Source organism: Oncorhynchus mykiss, chromosome 20 (assembly GCF_057628025.1).
Source record: "Oncorhynchus mykiss isolate SJ-2025 chromosome 20, ASM5762802v1, whole genome shotgun sequence".
NCBI classification, from domain to species: domain Eukaryota; kingdom Metazoa; phylum Chordata; class Actinopteri; order Salmoniformes; family Salmonidae; genus Oncorhynchus; species Oncorhynchus mykiss.
Window position 1 is genome coordinate 34,853,707 of NC_143041.1, and position 21,500 is coordinate 34,875,206.

The following is a 21,500-nucleotide window of genomic DNA, read 5'->3' on the forward strand; positions in this document are numbered from 1 at the left end:
ATACACAATGACTCAGTAATCTGCTATTTGTTCATAACACTCCTAATAGCCGGCTAAGCTGCAATAGTTTTTTTGTGTTTTTCAAAGCACAATTTGGATCCTTTAATTTCAAAATGTTAGTGACTATTTAATAAGCAGGCCTAAAACGATGGCTGTGTATTGTATTTGTGTTGCTGGTATTGCCATTTTACAATGAATAAGGACCTGCCTACAAATTGGACAGTATTTGTAGCCACCCATGTTCAGTTTGTGAATTCAACTCACTGTTGTAATGGGGGGGAAGAGGGAGAGTGAAAAAAAATGCAATGAAACAAAAGAAAATCATAGGGGATTATGAATGAGCTTTTGAAGAGCTGTTTTCATATTTAAAGTCCTGCTCTGTGATTTCTACAGCTAACAATGAAGTAAAACAGAGCCTCAATACATGGTTAACGCCATCATGTAGTACTCATGGACTGCCATTCCTTGTCTCCATAGCTACAGATATGAATTTGTTTCCATTTCTCCAGTCCCACCCCGCAGCTTTACAGCAAAACAGGTGGTGGGCATGCTGTATTGCTGAAAAATGTATACCAAACAGACTGTAGCTTTAATAGCTGTATTTACAAGTTGAGTAAGTCTTCTCCAACGCATAGATTGTAGGTGGATGACTCGTGTAACCTTTTTAGATATTATTGCTGTATCTTAGATAACGAAGCAACAACCTCATTACGAGGTTTACAGAAACTGTGTCAGTGGGTGGACAAGGGACATTATAAATACAAATATAAATAAAAACATCAAACAAATGAGAAACATATTTTTAATGTTTGTTATCTGAGGGATAATTATCTCTCCTACAAAATTATCTTGCAATACAAGATTATAAACTTCCATTACTGTATGAAAATAAATCCTTTCACTAGAAATGACTTGTGGGAAAGTACAAAAAAATACTGGAAGTGGCTTTTTGAAGTGGCAGCAATTTTTGTGGGGCCCCTCCCAAATGGTACCCTATTCCCCTTTTTAGTGCACTACTTTTGACTAGACCCCTATGGGCCCTGGTCAAAAGTAGTGGGCTACTGTATATAGGGAATAGGGTGCCCTTTGTGACTCAGCCCAAGCTAGTATCAGTCTTTACCTTATGGATAGTCAAGGGACTTCTTTCAGTCTCCTCCAACGATTGATCAAGGAGTGTTTTTGACAGTTTGATGGAAAATGTGATGGATGTGTGTGTGTGTGTGTGTGTGTGTCTTTTTATATGTGTGAGTGTGTGCGTGCGTGCAGAGTGTGTGTGCGTGTGTGTTTGATGGGTTTGTGATGGATAGTCATCCTGGACTGTACGCTACCGGTCAGGGGGAGAATAAATTGTCCATCCCATCAACACTCACCTTTGATCCCTGCTTGTGGAGATAGCAAGCAGGCCAGCAACCAGAAGAGGAGGACTATGGAGATAACAAGCAGCCAGGCACCAGGGAGAGGATTGTGGTGCCAAGTGCCAAAGCATCAAGTATTTTTGACAAAGCAAGGGAGACTGACATTTCAACTTTTTGAGATGCTTCCTTGTCCACAGACATGCAGTTGACATGTTACTGATAGTCAGCTATCACATTTAATTTCTTGGATGGGGTGAGAATGTATGTTTTTGGTTTCCCATTGGTTCTGGAAACAAAGCCATACATTTCCTGACCGGTAGAACTGAAAATGTTTCAACGTTCTCAGAACATAAGTGAATATTTAGCCTGTTCTGGGAACATCCATTTTTTAGGTTTCGGGAGTTTGAGAGCATTTTACTACAGTTCCCTGAAAGTTTTCCTGGGAGATTTTAGAAAAATTCTGAGAACTGAAATTATAGGTTAATTGGAGCTTTTTAAATAACTTCCTTAAAACGTTCACTGAATGTTTCAATTAGACTTTTAATAACATTTCTATCTTAGGTTAACTGTTTTGAACTCTAAGCACAGATAGGACACATGGAAATTAATGTATTCTTTCATCTTGGATTCTTGTAAACACATTTCATTTTTATTGTGGCACAGCTTCAGTCAAACTCAAATGAATGATTTTCTATTTCCTATCCATGGAATTATTCCACTGTACGAAAAGGATGGATAGCATGCCTTGCTTGTTTTTTTTACTCATACGAAGCTGTTCATTTGAGTCTATTCAGCACTCAATTTCAATGGAAAAAAAACACTCATTAAGATCAGGTGTGGCCAATTAGTTGGAGCGGCCAACACACCTGATAAACAGAGTTTTGTTGACACTGATGTCGTGCCGTTGTATTAGTTAATGTGACGACTGTTGCTCAACGAATGATAAAAGGCTTCTAATTGCGTGATTAACTGAATCAAGCAATTATTAACTCATTAACCTGGGGCACCATGGGAAAATTCATTTTATTGAGGATCTATTTCCCAAATTACCTCAAAGAATATCAGAATATCGATTTTACAACAGCCACTAATTTACCAGTTACCTCTACAATCTCGTTCTGAACGTCGTATAATCCGAGAATCTGCACGGACCCGGGTCTCACCAATGAGTTCGTACCACACCAATCTTAGTTGAAAATGTATTTACTAGAAAGCTAAAATGATGATAAAAGATATACATACACAAAATCACATTCTAGGCTATTGACTAGAACTAAGTATAACGGGCCAACACACGATGGCGCGTATTACCCAATATGGGCATTTAAAAGAGAGAGAAAAATAAAAAGTACACGAGAGAAATATACATTTGGGTGAATTTGTCAGCTATGCTTATTCTAACCCTAGCCTTGCGCCAAACTGCTGCTCTTATGGGTCCGAATATAATGATGTAATTACGTGGGGAAGTTCTCTGTGGATTCTCCGCGTGGACCATTCAGGCTGCTCAATGAGGACTTTGGCGATGTCATCTACAAAATAGCTTCCAATACTCTACTCAGCAAACTGGATGCAGTTTATCACAGTGCCATCTGTTTTGTTACTAAAGCACCTTATACCACCCACCACTGCGACCTGTATGCTCTAGTCGGCTGGTCCTCGCTACATATTCGTCGCCAGACCCACTGGCTCCAGGTCATCTACAAGTCCATGCTAGGTAAAGCTCCGCCTTATCTCAGTTCACTGGTCACGATGGCAACACCCACCCGTAGCACGCGCTCCAGCAGGTGTATCTCACTGATCATCCCTAAAGCCAACACCTCATTTGGCCGCCTTTCCTTCCAGTTCTCTGCTGCCTGTGACTGGAACGAATTGCAAAAATCGCTGAAGTTGGAGACTTTTATCTCCCTCACCAACTATAAACATCTGCTATCTGAGCAGCTAACCGATTGCTGCAGCTGTACATAGTCCATCGGTAAATAGCCCACCCAATTTACCTACCTCATCCCCATACTGTTTTTATTTATTTACTTTTCTGCTCTTTTGCACACCAGTATCTCTACCTGCACATTACCATCTGATCATTTATCACTCCGGTGTTAATCTGCTAAATTGTAATTATTTGCCTACCTCCTCATGCCTTTTGCACACAATGTATATTGTCTCTTTTTTTCTTTTTTTCTACTGTGTTATTGACTTGTTTATTTTTTACTCCATGTGTAACTCTGTGTTGTTTGTTCACACTGCTATGCTTTATCTTGGCCAGTTCGCAATTGTAAATGAGAACTTGTTCTCAACTTGCATACCTGGTTAAATAAAGGTGAAATAAAAATACAATTAAAATTTTTGTTTTGTTAGATAAAATCCTTCTTTATATTTCCAATTGTGACTCCCAGTACCAAAACTCAAACTTCTTCCTCGTTTTGGAAGAAACAAGCCTGAAACCTTGAACAAAGACTGTTGACATCTAGTGGAAGCCATAGGAATTGCAATCTGGGATCTGGAATTGCATAGGACCCATACCTTTCCATTGTAAGAGCACAGGATCTCAAAAAATATATATTCTGGTTGGTTTTTCTTTGGATTTTGTCCTATCATATCAATTGTGTTATAGTCCCATACATTATTTTAACATTTCTACCAACTTCAAAGTGTTTTCTATCCAATGGTACCAATTATATGTATATCCTGGCTTCTGGGCCTGAGTAACAGGCAGTTTACTTTGGGCACGTCAGTCAGGCGGAAATTCTGAAAAAAGGACCCTAGCCCTAACAAGTTTGGTCTGAGTACATGACTTTAAATAGAACAATGGGGAAACCTGCAGAAAACCTTTTGATGAAATACAGAAATTCCCAGTAAAGAAAGTTGTTTCTTAATATTCTCAGAACAATTTGAGAACATTACTTTAACCTTTTTGGGATAGGGGGCAGCATTTTTCACTTTTGGATGAATAGCATGCCCAGAATGAACTGCCTCCTACTCTGTCCCAGATGCTAATATATGCATAGTATTATTAGTATTGGTGTCACGTTCTGATCTTAGTTCCTTTGTTATGTCTTTGTTGTGGTATGGCCAGTTGGGTGGGTTGTCTATGTTCGTATTTCTATAATTTGGGATTTCTGTGTTCAGCCTAGTATGGTTCTCAATCAGAGGCAGCTGTCAATCATTGTCCCTGATTGAGAGCCATATTTAGGTAGCCTGGTTTCACTTTTGAGTTGTGGGTGTTTGTCTTCCGTGTCAGTGCTTGTTGCCACACAGGACTGTTTCGTTAATTCACGTTTATTGTTTTGTTCCAGTGTTCTGTTTTTGTGTTTTGATTAAACATTATGGACACTTACCGCGCTGCGCATTGGTCCTCCGATCCTTCTCGCTACTCCTCCTCAGAAGAGGAGGACGAGATCCGTTACAGAAACACACACCAACCAAGGACCAAGCAGCGTGGTATTGGGCAGCAGCGATCTCTGGACTTCTGGACATGGGAGGAGATTCTGGACGGCAAGGGACCATGGGCACAGCCGGGAGAATATTGCCGCCCCAGGGCAGAGCTAGAGGCAGCGAAAGTCGAGAGGCGGCGTTATGAGGAGGCAGCATGGCAGTGCGGCTGGAAGCCCGAGAGGAAGCCCAACAAAATGTATTGGGGGGGGCACACGGGGAGTATGGCGAAGTCAGGTAGGAGACCTGCGCCAACTTCCCGTGCTTACCAGAGAGCGAGAGGGACCGGGCAGGCACCGTGTTATGCGGTGGAGCGCACGGTGTCCCCAGAATGCGTGCTTAGTCCGGTGCGGTACATTGCAGCGCCTCGTATCGGCCGGGCTAGAGTGGGCATCAAGCCAGGTGCCATGAAGCCGGCTCAGCGCATCTGGTCTCCAGTGCGTCTCCTCGGCCAGCTCAGCGCATCTGGTCTCCAGTGCGTCTCCTCGGCCGTACATGGCACCAGCTTTACGCATGGTGTCCCCGGTTCGCCAGCACAGCCCAGTGCGGGCCATTCCACCTCGCCGCACTGGCCTGGCTACCTTATTGTGAATTTATGTTAAAAACATCCTAAAGATTGATTCCATACATCGTTTGACTTGTTTCTACGACCTGTAACGGAACTTTTCGAGTTTGTCTGGACGAAGTGCTCGCGCCTCATGAATATGGATTACTGGGCTGAACACGCTAACAACAAGTGGCTATTTGGACATAAATGATGGACTTTATGGAACTTTATGGAACAAATCAGTCATTTATTGTCGAACTGGGATTCCTGAGAGTGCATTCTGATGAAGATCATCAAAGGTAAGGGAATATTTATAATGTTATTTCTAACTTCTGTTGACTCCAACATGGCAGATATTTCTTTGGCTGGATTGGGCTCTGAGTGCCGTACTCAGATTATGCTTTTTCCGTAAAGTTAAAAAAAAAACCTGACACAGCGGTTGCATTAAGGAAAAGTCTATTTTAATTCTGTGAATTACACTTGTATCTTTTCTCAATGTTTATTATGAGTATTTCTACAAAACCACCGAATGTTTTCGAATCAAAACATTACTTAACGCGTCAATGTAAACTGAGATTTTTGGATATAAATATGCACATTATCGAACAAAACATACATGTATTGTGTAACATGATGTCAGGCTCACCGGTTTATGTCAAGAACTGCAACACTGCTGGGTTTTTCATGCTCAACAGTTTCACGTGTGTAGAAACTGTAGGAAGCATTGGAATTAACATGGGTCAAAATCCTTGTGGAACGCTTTCAACACCTTGTAGAGTCCACGCCACAACAAATTAAGGCTGTTCTGAAGGCAAAAGGTGGAGGTGCAACTCAATATTAGGAAGGTGTTCCTAATGTTTGGTATACTCAGTGAATACCAGGGGTGTATTCACTAGGAACCAAACAGGGAATGACCTAACCAATTTTGTCCAAAAGAAAATTTATTTCAAAATATTTTCTGTTTGGAGTAAACAGTGTCCGTTGCAAAACGTTTTTCTACAGTCCAAAATTATTTGCTACTGTGCAACTAAGGTACACAGTGCCTTGCGAAAGTATTCGGGCCCCTTGAACTTTGCGACCTTTTGCCACATTTCAGGCTTCAAACATAAAGATATAAAACTGTATTTTTTGTAAAGAATCAACAACAAGTGGGACACAATCATGAAGTGGAACGACATTTATTGGATATTTCAAACTTTTTTAACAAATCAAAAACTGAAAAATTGGGCGTGCAAAATTATTCAGTCTGCCTTGCTTTGTCAAAATACTTCACGTTGTGGTATCGTCCATCCACAGATGCTCAACAAACGATCAATTGACTCCCAGCTAGCACATAACGTTCTGAGAACCCATGAATCCCATCACATATATATACACTCCAGACTCTGACATTGCTCATACTAATATTTTTATATACCTCTTAATTCTATTATTTTACTTTTAGATTTGTGTGTATTGCTGCATATTGTTAGATACTACTGCACTGTTAGAGCTTGGAATGCAAACATTTTGCTACATCTGCAATAACATCTGCAGTTATTTTCTTGGTATTTTATTACTTTAACAGAATTTTTTCCAAAAGTTCAAACATGGTTAAATTTGATTAAAATATTTATAATGTTCTAGGTACGCTCTCCAACTGGTTTGACATTGGGAATGTTCTCAAATAGTTCAGAGAATGTCAAGAAAAAACGTTCTCCTGTGGGAATTTCAACACTTCAGCATAACGTTTCCACCAGGTTTCCTCATGGGTCCATTTAAAACTTCTTGAAGCTAGGGGGCACTCTTTTTTTATTTTTGGAAAAATAACGATCCCAAAGTAAACTGCCTATTTCTCAGGACCAGATGCTAGAATATGCATATAATTGACAGCTTAGGATAGAAAACACTCAAGTTTCCAAAACTGTAAAAATATTGTCTGTGAGTATAACAGAACTGATATTGCAGGCGAAAGCCTGAGAAAAATCCAATCAGGAAGTGACTCTTATTTTGAAACCCCTGTCTTTCTATGCATCCCTATTGCCCATTGAAAGGGATATCGACCAGATTCCTTTTTCTGTGGCTTCCCTAAGGTGTCTACAGCCGTTAGACGTAGATTCAGGCCTTTATTTTGAAGAATGAGCGTAAACGTCCAAATTGCGTAAGTGGTCTGTTATTGGCTCTCAGTGTGATTTTTGCGCAAAACAGAGAGGTAGCCATTTTTCCTCTCGGTCCTAGTGAAAAGCCAACAGTCCCGGTTGATGTATTATTGAATATGAAAAATACTTTGAGGATTGATTATAAAAAACATTTGCCATGTTTCTGTCGATATTATGGATATAATTTGGAATTTTTGTCTGCGTTGTCGTGACTGCTATTTCCAGTGGATCCGGGATGGGTGGTTCCAAGAGGTTAACGAGCAGTCTGGTGACCTAGAAGCCGGAGAGGGAGCACACGTGACAGTACCCCCTCCCCGACGCGCGTCTCCAGCCGCAGGATGCCAACCAAGATGACGATCCCGGGGATCAGGAGTGGATCTGTCACCTCTGCTAAAGCGCGGGAACCTGTCGATCCAGCTGAGGTGCAGGAGCATGGCGACCTAGAGTCCCGGAGTGAGAGCATACGTGACAGTACCCCCTCCCCAGCGCGTTTATCTCCAGCCCCAGGACGCCAACCACAGGGACGATCCTGGGGATCAGGAGCGGACCGGTCGCCTCCACTGAGGCACAGAAATCTGATGAAGAGGCTGTGAAGTGAGAGCCTGATGAGCTGACTGAGACCTCCCCGGTTGCCTCGGTCCTGACACCTGGACCCGACATCACTTCCAACACAAAAGCAAAAAACTCCCTGCAATTGTGTTTGTTGTCCGTAGCTAATGCCTGCCCATACAATAAACCCCACCGCCACCTTGGGGCACTCTGTTCACAACATCAGCAAACCGCTTGCCCACACAATGCAATATATGCTGTCTGCCATCTGCCTGGTACAATAGAAACTGGGATTCATCCTTGAAGAGCACACTTCTCCAGTGTGCCAGTGGCCATCGAAGGTGAACATTTGCCCACTGAAGTCGGTAAGTATGCTGACCTGTAGTTAGGTCAAGACCCTGGTGAGGACGACGAGCACGCAGATGATCTTCTCTGAGATGGTTTCTGACAATCTGTGCAGAAATCCTTCAGTTGTCCAAACCCACAGTTTCATCAGCTGTCCGGGTGGCTTGTCTTAGAAAATCTCCCAGGTGAAGAAGCCGGATGTGGAGGTACTGGGGCTGACGTGGTCTGCGGTTGTAAGGCCGGATGGACTTACTGCAAAATTATAAAAAACAACGTTAGAGGCTATGGCAACAGCTTTGGTATGCCAGTTGCATGTTCCCTCAACTTGAGATGTCTGTGGCATTGTGTTGTGCGGCAAAACTCCACAGTTTAGAGTGTGATAGGCCTTTCTAGCTTATATGATTACGATGGTCATAATGTTTCTTGACAGTGTCAGAAAGTGTATTTTCTTAGTCCAAGTAAAGTGACACAGGATGGTCATAATGCATCATGACAGTGACAGTGTATATTCTACAAGTTATTTAAAGCATGTAGACAAACTTTACAGAATACATTACAGCAACAAAGGATTTAAAATGAAAGGAAACTTCTTGGCAAGGAAAAAACTAATTTGAATAAATTAGTTTTGACACTCTTATGTAGGTGTCATTACCAGCTATAAAATAATGCAATATATGTCACAACAGGTGTAAATATATCCGTCATGATAGTGTTGTGATCAAGTTATGTCAGCTGTTATGACATATTATGGTTGTCAAGTAAAGTGTTACCGAAATGTGTTTGGAGTTACTAAGGTTAGTAACTCCAAACAAGTTACTACAGTTGTTACGCGGAGTGGAACAGGGGAACCCAAGAGCAGACTCAGACGAGGAGGCTGGGATGAAGTAACCAAGGTATTTATTGAAACACAGGGGGGAGATGGAGTGCAGGTCAGGGGAAGCTCGGGCGGGTTGCTGGAAACCAGGTGCGGAGGCTGAGGCTGGAGTGAGAGGGGTTGAGACAGGGTAAGCAGGTCCAGAGGGGAATCTAGGGAAGTAGTAGAGTGGGGAATCCAGGACAGAGTAGCAGGATGATGAGATGTGGGACTGGAGACAGGGACCAGAGTCAGATCGGGCAGAATGAGCAGAGATTACGATCTGGCAGCGTGGAAGTTGCAGGGCTGAGTATTTGTAGAGTTCTTGATTATGGAAGAGGTTGCAGCTGGTGGGGATCTGCTCTGAATCCAGCAAACCTGTCTGTAATGTCCGTACTGTGAGATGCTTAAGACAGCGCTACAGGGAGACAGGACAGACAGCTGATTGTCCTCGCAGTGGCAGACCACGTGTAACAAACCCTGCACAGGATCGGTACATCTGAACATTACACCCGCGGGACAGGTACAGGTTGGTAACAACAACTGCCCGAGTTACACCAGGAATGCACAATCCCTCCATCAGTGCTCAGACTGTCCGCAATAGGCTGAGAGAGGCTGGACTGAGGGCTTGTAGGCCTGTTATAAGGCAGGTCCTCACCAGACATCACCTGCAACAACGTCGCCTATGGGCACAAACCCACCGTCGCTTTACCAGACAGGACTGGCAAAAAGTGCTCTTCACTGACGAGTCACAGTTTTGTCTCACCAGGGGTGATGGTCGGGTTCGTGTTTATTGTCGGAGGAACGATTTTTACACCGAGGCCTGTACTCTGGAGCGAGATCGATTTGGAGGTGGAGGCTCCGTCATGGTCTGGGGCGGTGTGTCACAGCATCATTGCACTGAGCTTGTTGTCATTGCAGGCAGTCTCAACGATGTGTGTTAGAAGGAAGACACCCTCTTTCCTCATGTGGTACCCTTCCTGCAGGCTCATCCTTACATGACCCTCCAGCATGACAATGCCACCAGCCATACTGCTCGTTCTGTGCGTGATTTCCTGCAAGTCAGGAATGTCAGTGTTCTGCCATGGTCAGCGAAGAGCCCGGATCTCAATCCCATTGAGCACGTCTGAGACCAGTTGGATCGGAGGGTGAGGGCTAGGGCCATTCCCCCCAGAAATGTCCGGGAACTTGCAGGTGCCTTGGTTGAAGAGTGGGGTAACATCTCACAGCAAGAACTGGCAAATCTGGTGCAGTCCATGAGGAGGAGATGCACTGCAGTACTTAATGCAGCTGGTGGCCACACAAGATACTGACTGTTACTTTTGATTTTGACCGCCCCTTTCTTCAGGGACACATTATTCCATTTTGGTTAGCCACTGTGGAACTTGTTCAGTTTATGTCTCAGTTGTTGAATGTTATGTTCACACAATAATTTATAGATGTTAAGTTAGCTGAAGATAAACGCAGTTGACAGTGAGAGGACGTTTAATTTTTTGCTAAGCTTATAATGGAGGTTCAGCAAAGCATGCTGTGCCTTGTTGGAGGAGGGGCACCGCGCTCGCCCTCAGATTTCTCCCCTTTAGTTACTGGTAGCAAGTGATAGTGATGCACAAGCTAGGTCTATATGAAACATCGCCATCTACTGGCAGCATTTTCCCACCAGAATCAGAATCAAATCAAATGTATTGATATAGCCCTTCTTACATCAGCTGATATATCAAAGTGCTGTACAGAAACCCAGCGTAAAACCCCAAACAGCAAGCAATGCAGGTGTAGAAGCACAGTGGCTAGGAAAAACTCCCTAGAAAGGCCAAAACCTAGGGAGAAACCTAGAGAGGAACCAGTCTATGAAGGGTGGCCAGTCCTCTTCTGGCTGTGCCGGGTGTCGATTATAACAGAACATGCCAAGATGTTCAAATGTTCATAAATGACAAGCATGGTCAAATAATAATAATCACAGTAGTTGTCGAGGGTGCAACAAGTCAGCACCTCAGGAGTAAATGTCAGTTGGCTTTTCATAAGCGATCATTGAGAGTATCTCTACCGCTCCTGCTGTCTCCAGAGAGTTGAAAACAGCAGGTCTGGGACAGGTAGCACATTAGGTGAACAGGTCAGGGTTCCATAGCCACAGGCAGAACAGTTGAAACTGGAGCAGCAGCACGGCCAGGTGAACTGGGGACAGCAAGGAGTCATCATGCCAGGTAGTCCTGAGGCATGTTCCTAGGGCTCAGGTCCTCCGAGAGAGAGAGAGAAAGAAAGAAAGAAAATTAGAGGGCATAGTTAAATTCACACAGAACACCGGATAAGACAGGAGAAATACTCCAGATATAACAGACTGACTGTAGCCCCCCGACACAAACTACTGCAACATAAATACTGGAGGCTGAGACAGGAGGGGTCAGGAGACACTGTGGCCCCATCCGATGATACCCTGGACAGGGCCAAACAGACAGGATATAACCCCACCCACTTTGCCAAAGCACAGCCACCACACCACTAGAGGGATTTCTTCAACCATCAACTTACCATCCTGAGACAAGGCCGAGTATAGCCCACAAAGATCTCTGCCTCGGCACAACCCAAGGGGGGGGGCGCCAACCCAGAAGCACGAAAACCGCATTAGAAAAAAAGCTTGAAAAACCCATTACATTTTTGCCCTACGTTGACAATGACAATAGTTTCAGTATAGTTTTAATTTTTCTAATGTTTTCCTTAATTATTTTATTTCAATTGACTAAATAGTTGTTAAATGTTACATTTTTTTCATGTTCAGTTTTAATTTACTATAATAACCTTGGGAGTTAACTTTCTAGCTAATATACTATGTTAGAGTTTACGCTTTCGTTTCTAATTATAATGTGGGGAGGTCAAAATAATAAACTATAAAACAAATCTACTAATTTTAAAATGTTGATTACTTCTCCTTGCCATTATCATTCCCTTGATGATAAGACAATGGCATGTGATTTTTTGTTGTTAAACTTATGATGGGTGTCCCTGAGTTGCAGTTTTCCCTGGGTCCCTAGGCAAGAAAAGGTTGAAGACTCCTGCTCTATTCACTGAAATTGGTCAATAAAATATGTACTAACTCTTTTGATCATCTATTATGTTTGCTAAAACCCTTTAACAAACGATTTTACTCAGAGCTTTGCATCACCATCCGTTTGAAAGGATATCTGAGGATGGCCTATCTCAGATAGCAGACTTGACAGCAGGTATACATACAAAGTCTGACCGTGTCTGTCATCAACACATTCATCTCCTCTTTTCTGCTCCCCCTTTCTTTTAATCCTTGTCTTTTACTTTCACCACTGACACTTTGCTTGATGCAGAGTCATGGAAGACTTTGTCATTTTTCATTCACTAGCCTGGCTGGAGTCCCAGAATGCATCCCAAATGACACACTATTCTCTATGTAGTGTATTACTTTTAGCCAGGGCCCAGAGGCCCACAGTGAATATGCTGGGGAGGGTGTGTGTATGGGGAGTGGGGGAGAGAGGAGAGGCGGGGAAGAGTGGGTGAGGGAGGTGTAAGTAAGGGAGAGTGGGTAATGTGGAAAGCGTGGAAGTGGAGGAGGTAGGGGTGAGTGGGGTATGGTAGATCCCGTGGTAGTTAGAGGAGAGTGTGTTTAGTGGTTTGTCTTAGCGTTATGTTTGCCTTAGGGATAAAGCCTGTTTTAAGTATGTCTGACAACTCTGACACCAAACGCTCCCACGATGGATTACACTTCACAATCTGTTTGCTTACTTATGTACACATCTACTTCGCATGGAGTTGTCAAACCCCACACACAAGACAATTTTTTTGTCAGTTTACACTGAGTATACAAAACATTAGGAACACCTGCTCTTTCCATGCGCAGGTGAATCCAGGTGAAAGCTATGATCCCTTATTGATGTAACTTGTTAAATCCACTTTAACCTGTAGTGTAGATTGGCTATTCCTAAACTGGCGTATGGGGGTACGCACAATGCCTTCCGAGTTACGCCAAAGAAAATTGTGATTCACATTTTCAAACAGTCCATTTAGATTTTCCAACAGGGCTACACATTTTGGTGATGTTTTTTTCTTACCTGAGTGGCCTCGTTTCACTGCCAAAAATAAAATTCAACCATCTAGTGTTCTGCGAAATAACAACACAATGTCAAATACAAATAGCCTAGTCAAATAATTAACATCCAATCACATTAAATGTTACTCTCTACAGTAATTCCTCTAATGGTCCGTATGTAGCCAAACGTAGCTGCTGCTAATTCTGTTTGCTCGAAAATGGATAAATGGTTAAAAAAAATTAAGGCCCTCTTCCATAGACACATACCGGCTCTACTGGTAGTACTGCTACTACCAGCAGTACTACACCTGCACTGTTTCATGATGCATCAGTGACATGGCAGGAGACTTTTTGAAGCAATTACCGCTTCGCATACAAGCAAGTGATCTCTATGCGTTACAGCTGGATGAGTCAACAGATGTGGCCGGCCTGGCACAGCTCCTGGTATATGTCCGTTATGTTTATGGGGGGTCAATTAAGGAAGACATCCTCTTCTGCAAACGACTGGAAACCAGAACAACAGGAGAGGATATTTTTAAAGCACTGGACAGATTTGTGACATCAAATGGACTTTGGTGGCCAAGATGTGTTTGTGTCTGTACTGATGGCGCGAAAGCCATGGCAGGGAGACATAGTGGAGTGGTAACAAGCAGTTGCTCCCGTTGCCACTTGGGTACACTGCAGCATCCACCAAAAGGCTCTTTCTGCCAAGGGAATACTTTGTTAAAGCAAGGCCCCTGAACTCTCAAGTATTTTCTGCATTATGCAATGATATGGGCCACGACCATGTAACATTTTTACAACATACAGAAGTGCGATGGTTATCAAGGGGCAAAGTATTGACACATTTTTTTTTAAATTGAGAGACAAGCTTAAAGTTTTCTTTACTGACAATAATTTTCACTTTTCTGACCGCTTGCATGATGTCGAGTTTCTCACACAACTGGCCTATCTGGGTGATGTTTTTTCTCGCCTGAAAGATCTGAATCTGTCACGTCCTGACCATAGAATGCCTGTATTTTCTATGGTAGAGTAGGTCAGGGCGTGACTAGGGGTGTTTAGTCTAGTTTATTATTTCTATGTGGGGTTCTAGGTTTATTTTTCTATGTTGGTGTTTGTGTATGATTCCCATTTTTTCCACCTGTGAGTGATGGGATATTGTTTATGTTTAGTTGCTGGTTAGCACTGCATTGTCGTCACGGTTAGTTTATTCTTTATTTGGTATTTGCTTAAAGTTTCACTTTCATTAAAATATGTCCGGGGGTGTCCTCGGATGGGGCCACAGTGTCTCCTGACCCCTCCTGTCTCAGCCTCCAGTATTTATGCTGCAGTAATTTATGTGTCGGGGGGCTAGGGTCAGTTTGTTATATCTGGAGTACTTCTCCTGTCCTATTCGGTGTCCTGTGTGAATGTAAGTGTGCTCTCTCTAATTCTCTCTTTCTCTCTCTCGGAGGACCTGAGCCCTAGGATCATGCCTCAGGACTACCTGACATGATGACTCATTGCTGTCCCCAGTCCAACTGGCCGTGCTGCTGCTCCAGTTTCAACTGTTCGGCCTTATTATTATTTGACCATGCTGGTCATTTATGAACATTTGAACATCTTGGCCATGTTCTGTTATAATCTCCACCCGGCACAGCCAGAAGAGGACTGGCCACCCCACATAGCCTGGTTCCTCTCTAGGTTTCTTACTAGGTTTTGGCCTTTCTAGGGAGTTTTTCCTAGCCACCGTGCTTCTACACCTGCATTGCTTGCTGTTTGGGGTTTTAGGCTGGGTTTCTGTACAGCACTTTGAGATATCAGCTGATGTACAAAGGGCTATATAAATACATTTGATTTGAACTCAACATACTTGGTACAGGGACTCTCTGCAACTATATTCAAAGTGCAGGACACAATTAAGGCTATGATTAAGAAATTGGAGCTCTCCTCTGTCTGTGTTAACAAGGACAACACACAGGTCTTCCCATCATTGCACAATTTTTTTGTGTGCAAATTAACTCAAGCTTACGGACAACGTCAAATGTGATATAGCGAAACACCTGAGTGAACTGGGTGCGCAATTACGCAGGTACTTGCCCAAAACGGACGACGCAAACAACTGGATTCGTTATCTCCTTCATGCCCTGCCTCCAATCCACTTACCTATATCTGAACAAAAGAGCCTCATCAAAATTGCAACAAGGAGTTATGTGAAAATCAAATTTTATCAGAAGCCACTGCCAGATTTCTGGATTGGGCTGCGCTCAGAGTGTCCTGTCTTGGCTAAATAAAGAACTAAAGTATTGATTATTATTATATTATTATTTTTGCCCTGGTCCTATAAGACCTCTTTGTCACTTCCCATGAGCCGGGTTGTGAAAAAAACTCACACTCATTATTATGTTAAAGTTTTTTTAGGGCTAGGCCCCTTTTTTCTCCCCTTCCTGTCTGAATGACGTGCCCAAAGTAAACTGCCTGTAGCTCAGGCCCTGAAGTCAGGATATGCATATAATTGGTACCATTGGAAAGAAAACGCGTTGAAGTTTGTAGAAATGTTAAAATAATGTAGGAGAATGTAACACAATAGATATGGTAGGAGAAAATCCAAAGAAAAACCAACCGGAAATGTATTTATTTTGAGAGACCATCCTCTTAGAAATGCAAGAGAAAGCTCATATTATAAAATAGCTCCCAATTCCTATGGCTTCCACATGGTGTCAGCAGTCTATTTTCAGGGTTTCAGGCTTGTAACTTCAAAAACAAATAAGAAATAACAGTTTTTGTATGCGGACACAGTCTTGGAAATCTGTGTCATTGCATGCCATGATGAAGTTGCCACCTGCTAAAAATCGGTTTCCTATTGAACATACTTCTTTCCGGAATAAATATTATAGTTTGATTACATTTTAGGGTGTCTGAGGAGTAATTACAAATGCATTTTGACTTGTTGAAACAAAGTTTAGGGGTAGATTTTAATATTGTAACGTTGTGAGGGAAGCAAGTTCAGGGAGTCAGTGTTTTAAGGAAAAACGTAACATAATCCAAAACAAGAAACACAAACAATGCACAGACATGAAACTGAAACAATGACGCCTGGGGAAGGAACCAAGGGGAGTGACATATATAGGGCAGGTAATGGAGGAGATGATGGAGTCCAGGTGAATGACATATTGCGCTAATGCGCATAACGATGGTGACAGGTGTGCACATTAACACAGGTGCAGCGAAATGCTTGTGTTTCTAGCTCCAACAGTGCATTAATACCTAACAATATACACATAATCCAAAATGTATGCTTCCCAAAGTTGTGTCAAGTTGGCTGGATGTCCTTAGGGTGGTGGACCATCCTTGATACACACGGGAAACTGTTGAGAGTGAAAAACCCAGCAGCGTAGCAGTTCTTGACACACTCAAACCGGTGCGCCTGGTACCTACTATCATGCCCCGTTCAAAGGCACTTAAATCTTTAGTCTTGCCCATTCACCCTCTGAATGTGACACATACACAAATGTCCCAATTGTATCCAGGCTTAAAAATCCTTCGTTAAACTTTCTCCTCCCCTTCATCTACACTGATTGAAGAGGATTTTATTAACATGTGAAATCATTAAGGGATCATAGTTTTTACCTGGTTTCACCTGGTCAGTCTGTCATGGAAAGAGCAGGTGTTCTTTTTCTTAAGCCTAGGCATCCTGCTAGCGGGACAACTTCCGGTGAAACTGGGGGTCACGCAATTAAATAAATAATCATACAAATTAAGGGATATTCAACATTTAGGTACATATAAGTGTCTTATATCGGTTGAAAGCTTAAATTCTTGTTAATCTAACTGCACTGTCCTATTTACAGTAGCTATTACAACGAAACATGCCATGCGATTGAGGACGGCGCCTCACATCAAAATGTTTTTCCACCGGCACAGGTTTCATAAATTCGCAAATGCCGATTTTTAAATATTCACTTACTTTTTGAAAATCTTCCTTTGATTTTTAATTCAAAGGGTCCCAGCTATAACATGTAGTGTCGTTTTGTTAGATAAAATCATTCTTTATATCGTAAACAATTTGAGTAATCCACTTGTTCAACGTGCAGAGAAGGGATTCCAAAAATCTACCCCTAAACTTTGTTTCAACATGTCAAAATATATTTTTTATCTACTCTTCAGATACCCTAAAATGTAATCAAACTATAATATTACTTACGGAAAGAAGTATGTTCAATAGGAAACTTTTAGCAGGTGCGTCCTGTCTTCATGGCGCGTGCAAACACACATTTCTAAGACTGTGTCCCTGTAATAAAACTGATATTTCTTATTATTTTTTAGACTGCTGACACCTTGTGGAAATCATAGGAAAGGAGTGTCATGCGTGTGATGTGGGGTGGGCATTCTATGTTTTGTATTTCTATGTTTTGGCCGGGTATGGCTCCCAATCAGGGACAGCTGTCTATCGTTGTCTCTGATCGGGAACCATACTTAGGTAGCCCTTTCTCTCCTTTCTTTGTGGGAAATTAACTTTGTTTGTTGGCACTATTGCCTTAAGCTTCACGGTTGCGTTTGTAGTGTTTATTGGTTTTGTCGGCGTCATCCTAAATAAAGAGGGAATATGGACGCTCACCATGCTGCAACTTGGTCAAGTTCATTCAACGGCCGTGACAGGGAGCAAATTTTCTGTATGCCCTTATACTGGCCATTCTAAGAGGATGGTCTCTCAAAAAAAAAAATCTGTTTGGTTTTTCTTTGGATTTTCTCCTACCATATATATTGTGTAATATTCTCCTACATTATTTTAACATTTCTAAAAACTTCAAAGTGTTTTCTTTTCAATGGTACCAATTATATGCATATCCTAGCTTCAGAGCCTGAGGAACAGGCAGTTTACTTTGGGCACGTCATTCAGGCGAAAATTGAGAATAAAGGAGCATAGCCCTAAGAAGTTTTTAATGTTTTCTACACTCAGGGTATATCTGGAGAGAGACATCATTCCTTAAAACAGATTATGTTACAGTCCCTAATGTCTCTCTGAAAGCAGATCTTCTCCCTGAGCTCGTCTACTTTACTTTCTGACTCTCTCCGAATGCTCCAGATACTCAACTAGTCTAAAGAAGGCCAGTTTTATTTCTTCTTTAATCAGCACAACAGTTTCCAGCTGTGCTAACAGAATTGCAAAAGGGTTTTCTAATGATCAATTAGCCTTTTAAAATGATAAACTTGGATTAGCTAACACAATGTGCCATTGGAACACAGAGTGATGGTTGCTGATAATGGGCCTCTGTACTCCTACGTAGATATTCCATTAAAAAATCTGCCGTTTCCAGCTACAATAGTCATTTACAACATTAAGAATGTCTCCACTGCATTTCTGATCAATTTGCTTTTATTTTAATGGACACATTTTTTTGCTTTTCTTTCAAAAACAAGGACATTTCTAAGTGACCCCAATTTTTGAACGGTAGTGTACATATGAGATGAGTAATGCAAGATATGTAAACATTATTGAATTGGCCAATAATTTCAAGTCTGTATGTAGGCAGCAGCCTCTCTGTGCTAGTGATAGCTATTTAAAAGTCTGATGGCTTTGAGATAGAGACTGAAAAACAGCTTCTATGTCCCAGCTTTGATGCACCTGTACTGACCTCGCCTTCCGGATGGTAGTGGGGTGAACAGGCAGTGGCTCAGATGGTCGTTGTCGTTGATTATCTTTTTGGCCTTCCTGTGACATCAGGTTCTGTAGGTGTCCTGGAGGGCAGGTAGTTTGCCTCCAGTGATGCGTTGTGCAGACGCCACCACCCTCTGGAGAGCCTTGCGTTTGTGGGCGGTGCAGTTGCCATACTAGGCGGTGATACAGCCCAACAGGATGCTATCAATTGTGCATTTGTAAAGGTTTGTGAGGTTTTAGGCACTGTTGCGCCTTCTTCACTACACTGTCTGTGTGGGTGGACCATTTCAGTTTGTCCGTGATGTGTACGCCGATGAACTTAAAACTTTCCCCCTAGGGCTGTGGCAGTCATTACATTTTGTCAGCTGGTTATTGACATGCAAAAGCCTGCCAGTCACACAGTAATTGACCGTTAATTAACATTAACATGTTTAGCATCTCCAGGCCTCCATGCAAACAAGACACTGAATATCTACATTTAAACATTTCTAATTAATCAATTTAATATACACCATCACAATTAATCACTTATATACACTACATGACCAAAGGTATGTGGACACCTGCTTGTTGAACATCTCATTCCAAAATCATGGGCATTAATATGGATTTGGACCCCCTTTGCTGCTATACCAGCTTCCACTCTTCTGGGAAGGCTTAGTTTTTGGAACATTGCTGTGGGGACAAGCTTCCATTCATCCACAAGAGCAATAGTGAGGTCGCCACTGATGTTGAACAATTAGGCCTGGCTCACAGTCGGCGTTCCAATTCATCCCAAAGGTGTTTGATGGGGTTGAGGTCAGGACTCTGTACAGGCAAGTCAAGTTCTTCCACACCGATATTGACACACCATTTTCTGTATGGACCTCACTTTGTGCACGGGGGCATTGTTATGCTGAAACAGGAAAGGGCCTTCCCCAACCTCTTGCCACAAAGTTGGAAGCACATAATCGTCTAGAATGTCATTGTATGCTGTTGAGTTAAGATTCCCCTTTACTGGAACTAAGGAGCCTAGTTCAAACCATGAAAACAGCACCAGACCATTATTTCACCACCAGACTTTACAGTTGGCACTATGCAATCGAGCAGGTAGCGTTCTCCTGGCAAACCCAAATTTATTCGCCGGACTGCCAGATGGTGAAGCGTGATTCATCACTCCAGAAACGTGTTTCCCTGCTCCAGAGTCCAATGGCGGCGAGCTTTACAACTCTCCAGCTAACGCTTGGCATTGCGCATGGCGATCTTAGGCTTATGTGTGGCTGCTTGGCCATGGAAACCCATTTCATGAAGCTCCTGACGAACAGTTCTTGTGCTGATGTTGCTTCCCGTGGCTGTTTGGAACTCGGTGGTGAGTGTTGCAACCGAGGACAGAAGATTTTTCGGTCCCGTTCTGTGAGCTTGTGTGGCCTACCACTTTGTGGCTGAGTAATTGTTGCTCCTATATGTTTCCACTTCACAAAAACAGCACTTACAGTTGACCGGGGCAGCTCTAGCAGTGTAGAAATTTGACGAACTGACTTGTTGGAAAGGTGGCATCCTATGACGGTGCAACGTTGAACGTCAATGAGCTCTTCAGTACAGACCATTCTACTGCCAATGTTTGTCCAATGAGATTGCATGGCTGCATGGTACAGTGCCTTGCGAAAGTATTCGGCCCCCTTGAACTTTGCGACCTTTTGCCACATTTCAGGCTTCAAACATAAAGATATAAAACTGTATTTTTTGTGAAGAATCAACAACAAGTGGGACACAATCATGAAGTGGAACGACATTTATTGGATATTTCAAACTTTTTTAACAAATCAAAAACTGAAAAATTGGGCGTGCAAAATTATTCAGCCCCCTTAAGTTAATACTTTGTAGCGCCACCTTTTGCTGCGATTACAGCTGTAAGTGAGGTTGGATGGAGAGCATTTGTAAACAGCAGTTTTCAGTTCTTTCCACAGATTCTCAATTGGATTCAGGTCTGGACTTTGACTTGGCCATTCTAACACCTGGATATGTTTATTTTTGAACCATTCCATTGTAGATTTTGCTTTATGTTTTGGATCATTGTCTTGTTGGAAGACAAATCTCCGTCCCAGTCTCAGGTATTTTGCAGACTCCATCAGGTTTTCTTCCAGAATGGTCCTGTATTTGGCTCCATCCATCTTCCCATCAATTTTAACCATCTTCCCTGTCCCTGCTGAAGAAAAGCAGGCCCAAACCATGATGCTGCCACCACCATGTTTTACAGTGTGTTCAGGGTGATGAGCTGTGTTGCTTTTATGCCAAACATAACGTTTTGCATTGTTGCCAAAAAGTTCAATTTTGGTTTCATCTGACCAGAGCACCTTTTTCCACATGTTTGCTGTGTCTCCCAGGTGGCTTGTGGCAAACTTTAAATGACACTTTTTATGGATATCTTTAAGAAATGGCTTTCTTCTTGCCACTCTTCCATAAAGGCCAGATTTGTGCAATATACGACTGATTGTTGTCCTATGGACAGAGTCTCCCACCTCAGCTGTAGATCTCTGCAGTTCATCCAGAGTGATCATGGGCCTCTTGGCTGCATCTCTGATCAGTCTTCTCCTTGTATGAGCTGAAAGTTTAGAG

At 42.5% G+C, this 21,500-nt stretch overlaps 1 long non-coding RNA gene across 1 annotated transcript in view; it reads right to left on the reverse strand.

Annotated features, from left to right (window-relative positions):
* Positions 1-6,493: 6,493 nt before the first annotated feature.
* LOC149974580 (uncharacterized) overlaps positions 6,494-21,500 on the reverse strand; it is a 140,173-nt gene continuing 125,166 nt past the window's right edge. The window contains exon 3 of the long non-coding RNA XR_016489488.1: positions 6,494-11,450. This is a non-coding gene — a long non-coding RNA (uncharacterized LOC149974580). The remainder of the gene's footprint in view (positions 11,451-21,500) is intronic.